Source organism: Sapajus apella, unplaced genomic scaffold (genome assembly GCF_009761245.1).
Source record: "Sapajus apella isolate SASKATOON/1434 unplaced genomic scaffold, GSC_monkey_1.0 scaffold33, whole genome shotgun sequence".
Classification (NCBI taxonomy): domain Eukaryota; kingdom Metazoa; phylum Chordata; class Mammalia; order Primates; family Cebidae; genus Sapajus; species Sapajus apella.
The window spans coordinates 10,577,346-10,589,159 of record NW_022436973.1 but is presented as its reverse complement, the minus strand read 5'-3'; positions in this window follow the sequence as shown (position 1 = coordinate 10,589,159).

Sequence of the window (11,814 nt, the reverse complement as noted above, 5' to 3'; positions counted from 1 at the left end):
GAGTTTCGCTCTTGTTACCCAGGCTGGAGTGCAATGGCACGATCTCGGCTCACCGCAACCTCCGCCTCCTGAGTTCAGGCAATTCTCCTGCCTCAGCCTCCTGAGTAGCTGGGACTACAGACACGTGCCACCATGCCCAGCTAATTTTTTTGTATTTTTAGTAGAGACGGGGTTTCACCATGTTGACCAGGATGGTCTCGATCTCTTGACCTTGTGATCCACCCGCCTCGGCCTCCCAAAGTGCTGGGATTACAGGCTTGAGCCACCGCGCCCGGCCCTAAAAATATATTTTTTTAATTAGCTGATCATGGTGGCAGGTGCCTGTCATCCCAGCTACTCAAGAGGCTGAGGCAGGAGAATCACTTGAACCCGGGGGGGCAGAGGTTGCAGTGAGTCAAGATTGCACCACTGCACTCTAGCCTGGGCAACAGAGCGAGACACTGTCTCAAAAAAAAAAAAAAAAAGGTTTCATTACAGTATTGGTTCTAACAGCAAAACTATGAAAGCAACCTAAGTGTCCATCAGCAGGGGACAGGTCAGTTACGTCCATCCCTGCAATGGAACAATGGAGTCATTAAAAATGATAGACAAACTTATAGCCCCCACTACTTAGGAGGCTGAGGTGGGAGGATTGCTTGAGCCCAGGAGTTTGAGACCAGCCTGGGCAACACAGTGAGACCTCATCTCTAAAACAAAATTTAAAAAATAAATAAATACATAAGAGTCACATTTACTAACATGGATGAGGTCCAAGATACACTGTCAAGTTTAAAAAAAAAAAAAAAAGGCAGGTTAAAAAATAAGCCTGTAGGCTGGGCACAGTGGCTCCTGCCAGTGGCTCCTGCCTGTAATCCCAGCATTTTGGGAAGCCAAGGCAGGAGGATCACTTGACGTCAGGAGTTCAAGACCACCCTGGCCAATATTGCAAAACCCTGACTCTACTAAAATACAAAAATTAGCCGTGCATGGTGGCAGGCACCTGTAATCCCAGCTACTAAGTAGGCTGAGGCAGAAGAATTGCTTGAGCCTGGGAGGCGGAGGTTATGGTGAGCAGAGATCATGCCACTGCACTCCAGCCTGGGCAACAGAGCTAGACTCTGTCTCAAAAGATAATAAATAAAAAGAAAGCCTGTAGATTAAAACATGTAGTTAACAGGCTTTAAGAAGACAAAATTTCAGTTGGGTGCAATGGCTTACACCTGTAATCCCAACACTTTGGGAAGCCAAGGCGGGCAGATCACGAGGTCAAGATATCGAGACCATCCTGCCCAACATGGTGAAACCCCATCTCTACTAAAACACAAAAAATTAGCTGGGTGTGGTGGTGTGCACCTGTAGTCCTAGCTACTCAGGAGGCTGAGGCAGGAGAATCGCTTGAAGGAGCGATTGTAGTGAGGCAGAGGTTGTAGTGAGCCAAGATCAAGCCACTGCACTCCAGCCTGGGTGACAGAGCAGGACTCCGTCTCAAAAAACAACAAAAAAAGACAAAATTTCAACATCTAGAGATGCTCATTTGAATAATAACAAGCAAGAAAGTGATCAACTAGGCAGCACATCACACTGCCATGTGTGTACCTATGCAACAATCCTGCATGTTCTTCACATGTACCCCAAAACCTAAAGTGCAATAAAATAAAAATAAAAAAATTTAGGCCGGGCGCGGTGGCTCAAGCCTGTAATCCCAGCACTTTGGGAGGCCGAGGCGGGTGGATCATGAGGTCAAGAGATTGAGACCATCCTGGTCAACATGGTGAAACCCCGTCTCTACTAAAACTACGAAAAATTAGCTGGGCATGGTGGTGTGTGCCTGTAGTCCCAGCTACTCAGGAGGCTGAGGCAGGAGAATTGCTTGAACCCAGGAGGCGGAGGTTGCGGTGAGCCGAGATCGCGCCATTGCACTCCAGCCTGGGTAACAAGAGCGAAACTCCGTCTCCAAAAAAAATAAATAAAATAAAAAATAAAAAAATAAAAAAATTTAAAAAAAGAAAGTGATCAACTTAAAAGTCAGGATAACTTTACGGGGGCAGGGAGCTGTGAGTGAGTTGGGATCTGGGGTGGCTGGCAAAGCTGCAGATCCTCATCTGAGTGACGGTTCCCAGGGGGGCTGCCCTGTCATAATTCATGCTGTCAAATAATTATATTATATGCTCTTTCTGTATGTGCTGTATTTTATAATAAAGGTAATTTAAGAATAAAGTATACTCATTCTGATTTTTAAAAAGCAAGCATAATAGGATTCCATTCTTATGAAAAAATCTGTATCTATATGTATAGAACAAAAATACCTGGAAGTTTAGGATTTAGGGTACTCTTTTTACTTTTAGAGACCAGGCCTCACTCTGTCACCCAGCCTGGAGTACAATGGCAGGATCATGGCTCACTGCAGCCTCGAACTTCTGGGATCAAGGAATCCTCTCAAGTAGTTGAGACTACAGGTGCATGCTACCATGCCCAGCTAATTTTTGGACTTTTTTTTTTTAAGACATGGGGTCTTGCTATATTGCCCAGGCTGGTCCCAAACCCCTGGGCTCAAGCAATCCTCCCACCTCAGCCATCAAAAGGCCTGGGATTATAGGAGTGAACCACCACATCCAACCTAGGATACTCATGTTTTACTAAATTTTCCAATTTTGTTTACTGCAATGGACAATAGTTACTTCTACAGCCAGAAAAAAACAATAAAGCTTTTTGCTGTGTTCCAAGCATGTCTTTGGCTCTGACACTGTGTGAGCAGAAAGTGTAGGTGGGGACGACACTGGAGCCACAGGGAGACGGAGCAGGAGAAGACCAAGGCTCAGTGTCCTTCGGGCCTGGCCTCCAGGGCTGACCCAAGGCCCAACCCAGACTGCGGCTTCCCAGAGACTCAGACCCCTTCTCTTTCAGGGCAGTTGGCGCAGCTGCTGCATAGCTGACCCCTTGCCCCACGCTCCAAAGACACTGGGAATGCAATCCTGGCTTGATGAAGGTCACCCTGATCCCAGCTGTACAATTCACCAAGGAGGAGAAGCCCTTGGCAGGAGGCCTGGGGCTGGGGGCAGGTTCTCATCCTGCCTACTACCTACCCAAAATCATTATCACAGCTTAACAAACACTCTCTACATATCAGGCACTCATGCCAGGTGAATTACGTGGTTCATTTTATTTCCTCCTCCTAATGACCTGAAGTGATGGGTGGGATCACCATTTTCATTGTACAGACGGCCAAACTGAGGCTCAGGGAACCTACGTGACTGAACCCAGGCGCTCAAAGCGGAGATGCCTGGAGCAGACACTTTGAGACTGGACCTGGCCAGACCCCGTATGGGTGGACCTCAGTGAATTCCGCCAGGAACCCAGGAAAGGTGACTTCCCACATTTCCCGGACAAGGACCCTGAGGGTGAGAGGGGAAAGCCACTAGTCCATGTCCCACAGTGACTGCGTGGCAGGAATAGGTGCAAGCCAGGGCCTGTGCTCTCAGTCACCATCAGGCAGCTTCCTCACCTGGGAGGGGCCATGGGCATGCTCCCACCTCTGTGGCTGGTACTAGTAATATCAACTAATAATAACAGAGAATAGCAATCATTATTATTACATATCATTATATCAAATATGCTATATTAACACCATCATCGTCGTCCACATCAACACAGTGGTGCTGGAAGCTGGGGAGTGCGTGTCAGCGGCCAGTGAGCTGTCCTGTATGCCAGCACATTTGCTCCTCTCAGCAAATTCGTAAGCCTTCATTCTGACTTTACTTCCCCCCATTTTAAAGCCTGGAGACTGGAGCCCCAGGGAGCAGAGTGCGTGGGACTGTGCTTCTGGTTCACAGTTGCCACTCCTATTCTGTACAGGGCAGCCCAGCGGGAAGCACCTTTCCCATTGCAGGGAGGTGGGGGAGCAGCTCTCCAGAGGAGCTGGGTCCATCTCCCAGCCAAGCCGCCCGGCCATAGTGTGTGCCCTTCCCAGCAGGAGAAAAGACACTGAATGACAAAGCCAAGGGCCAAGGTGCCATGAACAGCAACCAGGGTCTCAGGGGATCTGTAACTGCCTCCTCAGCCACTCCAGGCCCAAAGTTACTCCATGTTGGTTTTTTTTTGAGATGGAATTTCACTCTTGTTGCCCAGACTGGAGTACAGTGGCACGATCTTGGCTCACCACAACCTCCTTCTCCCGGGTTCAAGCGATTCTCCTGCCTCAGCCTCCCAAGTAGCTGGGATTACAGGCATGCACCACCACGCCCGGCTAATTTTGTATTTTTAGTAGAGAAGAGGTTTCTCTACATTGATCAGGCTGGTCTTGAACTCCCGACCTCAGGTGATCCATTCACCTCGGCCTCCTAAAGTGCTGAGATTACAGGCGTGAGCCACTGCACCTGGCCACTCCATGCCCTTTTGTTGGTCAATTGGTTGGCCAGCTCATGACAGGGAGCTCACACCTTGGAGAGGCCAGGCCGCTGCCAACAAGAGGGGCTGCTTCTCCCTGAGTGCCCATGTGCTAGGTCATCAGCACTGAGCCTCACAAAACCCTTTCAATGGCCCCATTTTACAGAAGAGACAGTGAAGGCTCGGACAGGTCAAGTGACTTGTCCAAAGTCACATGGACAGGAAGGCTTAGAGTTTCCTGGTGGCCAGTTTCCACCAAGAAGGAGTGTATTAGTCCATTCTCCTGCTGCTAAAAGGATACACCTAAGACTGAGTAATTTATAACGTAAAGAGGTCTAATTGACTCACAGTGCTGCGTGGCTGGGATGGCCTCAGCAAGCTGACAATCATGGTGGAAGGGGAAGCAAACATGTCCTTCTTCACATGGTAGCAGGAGGGAGAAGTGTCAAACAAGGGGGGAAAGCCCCCAATAAAACCATCGGATCTTGGCCAGATGCAGTGGCTCATGCCTGTAATCCCAGCACTTTAGGAGGCCAAGGCAGGTGGATCACCTGAGGTCAGGAGTTCAACACCAATCTGACCAACATGGAGAAACCCTGTCTCTACTAAAAATACAAAATTAGCTGGGCGTGGTGGCACATACCTGTAATCCCAGCTACTCAGGAGGCTGAGGCAGGAGAATTGCTTCAACTGGTATGCGGTGGTTGCGGTGAGCTGAGATCACGCCATTACCCTCCAGCCTGGGCAACAAAAGTGAAAGTCTGTCCCCCAAAAATAAAAATAAATTTAAAAAATAAAACCATCAGATCTCATGAGAATGAACTCACTACCATGAGAACTACATGGGGATAACTGCCCCCAAGATTTAATTACCTCTCACTGGGTCCCTCCATGACATGTGGGGATTATAGGAACTATAATTCAAGATGAGATTTGGGTGGAGACACAGCCAAACCATATCAAGGAGGGAAAGAGGAAGGGACAATCAAAGGTGTTCAGAGGGAGGAAAGACCCACAGTGCGAGAGGCAGGAAGAAAGGAGGGCCTTTGTCACCAGCTCGGACTCTCTCAGAACGCGACTTAGTCATCAGCCCACTGTGCTTCACTCATTCATTCATTCGTGGGCCTTCTCCAGGTGCCAGGCTTTTTGCTGGGCATTGAGGGCTCAGAGGTGAACCAGGCTCATCTCTGCTCTCACAAAGCTCATGGCACAGCAGGGCAGAATGGAAAGGGAAACAGACAGGCAGACATCACTTGCCTTGGTCTGTATTTATTGAAGGTTTAAGGTAGGCCAGGCTCAGTGTTAGGCACTGAAGGCATCAAGCGAGTGAGAAGCTCAAGGCCCCTGCCCTTCTGAAGGATGTGCTCTAGGGTGTTCAACCCTGGCCCAGAAACCCTGCTTGCATGACCCCCGATCCCTGAACCAAGCAGAGTTTCTCTGGAAAGACTGGGAGAAGCAGCAAACCTAGGGGTTCTCCTTGAATCCTCCTTGGGCCTGGTTCTGAGCTGCTGAGGAGAAATTTGTCTGGGAGAGCAGGGGACTCTGATTAGTGCCTTTCCTGGGGACTAAATCAGGGACCTGAGAGGCCAGAGCTGTGCAAAGGGGCCATCTGGACGACTGGACGGTCCGCAAGGGCCACCCATTCAGGATGCAGTCACAGACTCACGGGGCTGGAGACCCCACAGAGGATCTCACAGCCCCGACAGAGGGGAGGTGATGTGCCCAAGGCCCCGACGCATACCTGTGCTCCCGACGGACAGCAGCACCAGCTCACAGGCAGCACTAGCTCCCTCCAGCCCAGCCCCCAGGGAGACCGATGTCAGCGTGAGGCCCTTTTCCCAGCCCAGGAAAGGACTTGCCCAAGAGCACCACCCACCCACTTGAGGCACAGGCGGAATCAGAATGGGAGTCGCCCCGCACCTTCCACCACCCGCTTATGCCCCAGGATGGCAGATCAGGCCTGGTGGGGGCGACGCAGGACAGCACCCAATCGTGGGGAGCAGCATGAGCCAGGGCACAAAGGGAAACTGTTTCCCTAAGCTCGCCTGGTGATAGGAGGCTTTACTCTTTGTTTTGGGGACTTTTTCTAAATGCTAAACCTGGCTGACTCTGGGCATACTACCTATGGGTTAGCCCTGCTCTGCAAGGAGCAATAGAGTTAAACAGGCGGGGAAGTTGGCTCACACATGTAATCCCAGCACTTTGGGAGGCCAAGGGGGCAGGTGGATCACCTGAAGTCAGGAGTTTGATACCAGCCTAGCCAACATGGAGAAATCCCATCTCTACTAAAAATACGAAATTAGCCAGGCATGGCAACAGTTGCCTGTAATCCCAGCTACTGTGGAGGCTGAGGCAGGAGAACCCAGGAGATGGAGGTTGCAGTGAGCTGAGATCATGCCACTGCACTCCAGCCTGGGCAACAAAGTGAGACTCCATCTCAAAAAAATTAATAAACAAACAAATATATATTAAATTTTTGCAATCACCCTGATGGTAAACTGAGGGGCTCTTCTCAGTGTGAATGGCTGAAAGGATATCCCAGAACTGCCCCCTCTCAGCAGTCAGGAAGGAACAGCTTGGCCAGTCATGGTGGCTCATGCCCCCAACACTTTGGGAAGAGGAGGCATGAGGATCACTTGAGCCCAGGAGTTCAAGGTTGCAGTGAGCTATGATCGCGCCACTGCATTTTAGCCTGGGTGATGGGTGAGACTCTGTCTCTTAAAAAAAAAAAAAAAATCTCTCTCTCTTTCTCTTTCTCTCTCTCCCTGGGTGACGGGTAAGACTCTGTCTCTTAAAAAAAAAAATCTCTCTCTCTCTCTATATATATATGTATATATATATATATGCATATATATATATATATACATATATATGTACATATATATGAGATGGAGTCTCTCTCTGTCTCCCAGGCTGGAGTGCAGTGACGCGATCTCAGCTACTGCAATCTCCCACCTCCTGGATTCAAGTGATTCTTGGGCCTCAACCTCCCAAGTAGCTGGGATTGCAGGTGCCTGCCACCATGCCCAGCTAATATTTTGTATTTTTAGTAGAGATGGGGTTTCACCATGTTGGCCAAGCTGGTATCTAACTCCTGACCTCGTGATCCGCCCGCCTCGGCCTCTGAAAGTGCTGGGATTACAGGTGTGAGCCACTGCGGCCAGCTAGATTTATATTTTTATGTGGAATTTTAAAAACTACCAAATTCCCTTGGTAGAAATAAGAGTCAAAATAAGAGAATGAAAAAAAAAAAAAAAAAAGAATGGCTAAATAAATTATTAATAGAATATTTTACAGTCATTAAATAACTTTAAAGAAAACGTTAATGCTATGAGACAATGTTCACAGTGTGATGTGGGGGAAAAGCCAGCTAGAGAGTTTGAGCACAATTAAAATGCACACATACATACATGCATGTATGATCTATACAGAAAAACAGGCCTGGAGAGAAACGTAACAGAATAGCACCAGAGTTATCTCTGGGCAGCGAGATGACAAATGATTTTCATTTTCTCCTTTTTACCTTTTTGTAGCTTCCAAATTTGACAATGAGTACAAATTGCATTTATAATTAGACATAAACCAAAAAAGCATGAGTTGGGGCTGGGGCTGGATGGCAGGGTAGGGACTGCACCAGCCCAGGTTCCTCCCCTCCACAGCCAGGATGGAGCTGCTTGGGCTCTGGGCTCTGGGCTCTGTCCTCACCCACCGGCCCAGCCAGGCCACAGGAGGCCTAGGACGGCCTGCACAGAGGTTGTGCAATTCACCAGGCATTGCTGTCCCCAGAGGCACCAGCCATGGGACACTGCCCTACAGGAATCCAACCCCTTCCCCGGGCCTCTGTAGGGTCACTTGTAGGCCATAAATGTTCTGGCTGGGGCCACTGGGAAATGAACTGCTCAGGGCTGAGAATCACAACATTCATTATCTGCTGTAGGAGAGAAGCCATATTCTTTGTTCTTTGTCTTTCTTCAGGACTGCTGAGCACAGCAGGTGGGCTGGGGAGGGCTGGCCTTTGTTGCCCTCCCACTGTGGCCCTGCAGGCTCTCAGCCTCCCCATGTGGGAGTGGAGCACCCAGCAGGTTTGGTCTCCCTGGCCTTTCCGACCCCAGTGTTCTGGGTTTCTTCTGACCTGGAAGGTGAGAGCCCTGGGTGCTGACCTAGGTCTTAGGGAAGCCAGCTGAGTTCACTCAAAAGCAAGTGTTGGAAAGGCACTGACAATGAGATCCAGGCTGGCCTCCTGCGGGGACTCCTCAATGCCCCACCTCTTTCTCAGCACAGGGTGAGAAGCCCGTGGTCTCCAGCCTGAACCCCGGCACAGGTTTCCGGGGAAGGGGCTCCCTGCTCACCAGAGCCAGCCGTAGAGTTGGGCAAGTTCAAGAAACGTGCCTTCATGTCCTTCCAGCCCCAGCCCTGCCACCCCCACCTTGGGGTCTTGGAAGCTCCTGCCCTCCTCCTGGGCTATTTTAGCAATCAGGTCACCCGTTGGCTTGCTGTGAGCTTGAGGTCGATGGAAACCCACAGGGAATGGGTGGTATCTCCCCCTCCTCCAGATGCAGCCACAGGCGGGCTCCTCAGTGTGAGAAGAGAGGGCCAGGCAGTGGCGTGGCAGTCCCCCACGGTGTGGGCCCCCCTCTTGCTCAGGACCTGAGGCCACATGCCGCCACTCACCCCATCCGCGCCGATGTGGCTGATAGCAGGGAGGAGTGCCAGTCATAGGGCTTCGAATGCCTGAGCCCCCACGCATCCCCACACTGTGCCCCATAGGCGCTGCACACAGGGCCCTCAATCCAGTCTCCACCGGTCCCAGGCAGTGAGTCGATCCTCATTTAGAGCAGAGCTGAGTGACCAGCCAAGGTCACCGTGCTAGTGTGCAGCTGGGCAGAGATAGACTCTGAAGCGGCCCCAGCAAAACCCGAGTCCATTCTGGCTGCACTGGTGTTTACCCAGGGCCCCGCCCTTGGTGGCCACTGGGTGTCTGGTCCCTGATCCAAGCTGCCAAATAGGTTCTCCTGATGGAGCTTGGGGGAGGCTTTGCACCCTGGTTCTACCCACACAGCAGGGTCCCAGGTTCCTAGGACCCCACACAAGGCCGAAAGCCCCTCTCTGATGGCCCGTGGGTTCTGCTCAGAGGATTCTGATTGCCTGCCCCTGCTTGGGCTAAATCCTAAGCAGCTCCAGCTGCAGAATGCGGGCCAGTTCCCATCCGCCCTCCTCCAGGCACCTGACAGGGAGCAGGTGGCCTTTTTGGCCAGCCGCAGCCAGGTGCCAGACCAAGAGTAGAGAGCCGGGGCTCAGGAGGGTCCTCTCCACCCAGGGAAGAAAGACATAAACATGCACAGGAAAGGGCTCTTGGCAACAGTTCTGGGGAGGCCCAGTGAAGGGCCAGAAACACTGCAGGAGGTGGGAGGGAGACAAGGCCCTGCCCAAGGCCGGGAAGAGCAAGGTGCAGGTCCAGGAGCCAGACAGAAGCTAGTGTGGCTAGAACAGTGCTGCGCAGTAGAAACAGAATGCAAACCACAGTGTGAGCCATATAGGGAATTTAAATTTTTACAGGAGCCACGACGAAGGTTTTTTTAAAGATGAAATGAAATTAGATGGGCATGCTGGCGCATGCCTGTAGTCCCAGCTACTCAGGAGGCTGAGGCAGGAGGACCGCTTAAGCCCCGGAGGCAGAGGCTGTAGTGAGCTGAGATCATACCAGTGCACTCCAGCCTGGGCAACAGGGTGAGACTCTGTCTCAATTAAATAAATAAATAAATAAATATTTTAAAAATAAGCCGGGCACAGTGGCTCACACCTGTAATCCCAGCACTTTGGGAGGCCGAGGCAGATGGATCCCGAGGTCAAGAGATGGAGACCATCCTGGTCAACATGGTGAAACCCCGTCTCTACTAAAAATACAAAAAATCAGCCGGGCATGGTGGCACGTGCCTGTAATCCCAGCTACTGAGGAGGTTGAGGCAGGAGAATTGCCTGAACTCAGGAGGCGGAGGTTGCAGTGAGCCAAGACCGCGCCATTGCACTCCAGCCTGGATAAAAAGAGCGAAACTCCGTCTCAAAAAAAAATTTTAAATAAAAGATGAAATTGGTTGGGTGTGGTGGCTCATGTCTATAATCCCAGCACTTTGGGAGGCCAAAGCAGGAGGATTTCTTGAGCTCAGGAGTTTAAGACCAGCCTGAGCAATGTGATGAAACCCCATCTCTAAAAAAAACACATTTCAAGTGCTCAGCAGCACAGACGGTCAGTGGCCACTGGCTGGGGCTGCGCTGGAGCAGAGCACAGTGAGTGAGGGGAGGAGACACCAAGCAAGGTCGAAGCAGTGGGCAAGGAGCTTGGAGAAGCCATGGGAGGGCTTTAAGCAGAGGCATCATGTGATCTGACTGCTCTCTTTGGAAGCTGACCCTGGATGCTGCCTGGAGGGCTTCAGAGCAGGTGAGATTGGCTGCTCAGCGAGATGCCCAGGTGGGGCTGAAGGTGGCCTAGAGCTGCGTCTATGATAGCCACAGAAGAGCTTCAGGGAATACTAACAAGGCCGTGGACAGGCAGTGAGACAGGGAGACAGGCCTGGCCGTCTGCTTTTCCTCTCCCTCTCTTTGACCAAAATTCCATCCACGTAACCCTGTCCCTATAGTTGCCTTCCTTCCAGGAAGAGATCTGCGCAGTTGCTATTTTACAAAGCCTAGAAGAACTCAACCAGAAAAATTTTGCCAAGGGCTGGAATTGAATATCTGCCACCTTCTGTAGCTCACAGAATCACTGTATTTCTGAGCAAGAAATCTTTTTTTTCTTTTTGAGACAGTCTCGCTCTGGAGAGACAGTCTCCAGGCTGGAGTGCAGTGGCACGATCTCGGCTCACTGCAACCACCGCCTCCCAGGTTCAAGCAATTCTCCTACCTCAGCCTCCGAAGTAGCTAGGACTACAGGTGTGCGCCACCACGCCCGGCTAATTTTTTTTTTTTTTTTTTTCAGTAGAGACAGGGTTTCACTGTTAGCCAGGGTGGTTTCAATCTCCTGACCTGATGATCCACCCGCCTCAGCCTCCCAAAGTGCTGGGATTACAGGTGTGAGCCACCATGCCTGGCCTAGAAATCTGCTAGCCACTCAGTATCATATAATGATGGGTGGTCTCTGGGGCTAGCCTACCTGATGTGAATCCCTGCTGCCCCTCTAACTAGCTGTGTGACCTTGGACAAAATACTTAACTCTTCTAGGCTTCCATGTCTTCATCTAGACACCAGAGCATTAATCATCTGTATCTCTTAGGGTGACTGAGAGGAGGAAATGGGTCTGTACGAGTGGTTACACCAAAGGCACTCCTATTATCTACTATTGTTGATGTTGCTACTGTTATTAACTGATGAGTTGCTGCTATTATTAACCGACAAGAACACTGCGGCCTAGGGACAGGAAGGGACCTGTCCAATGCCACACAGCAAACCTGAAGCAGA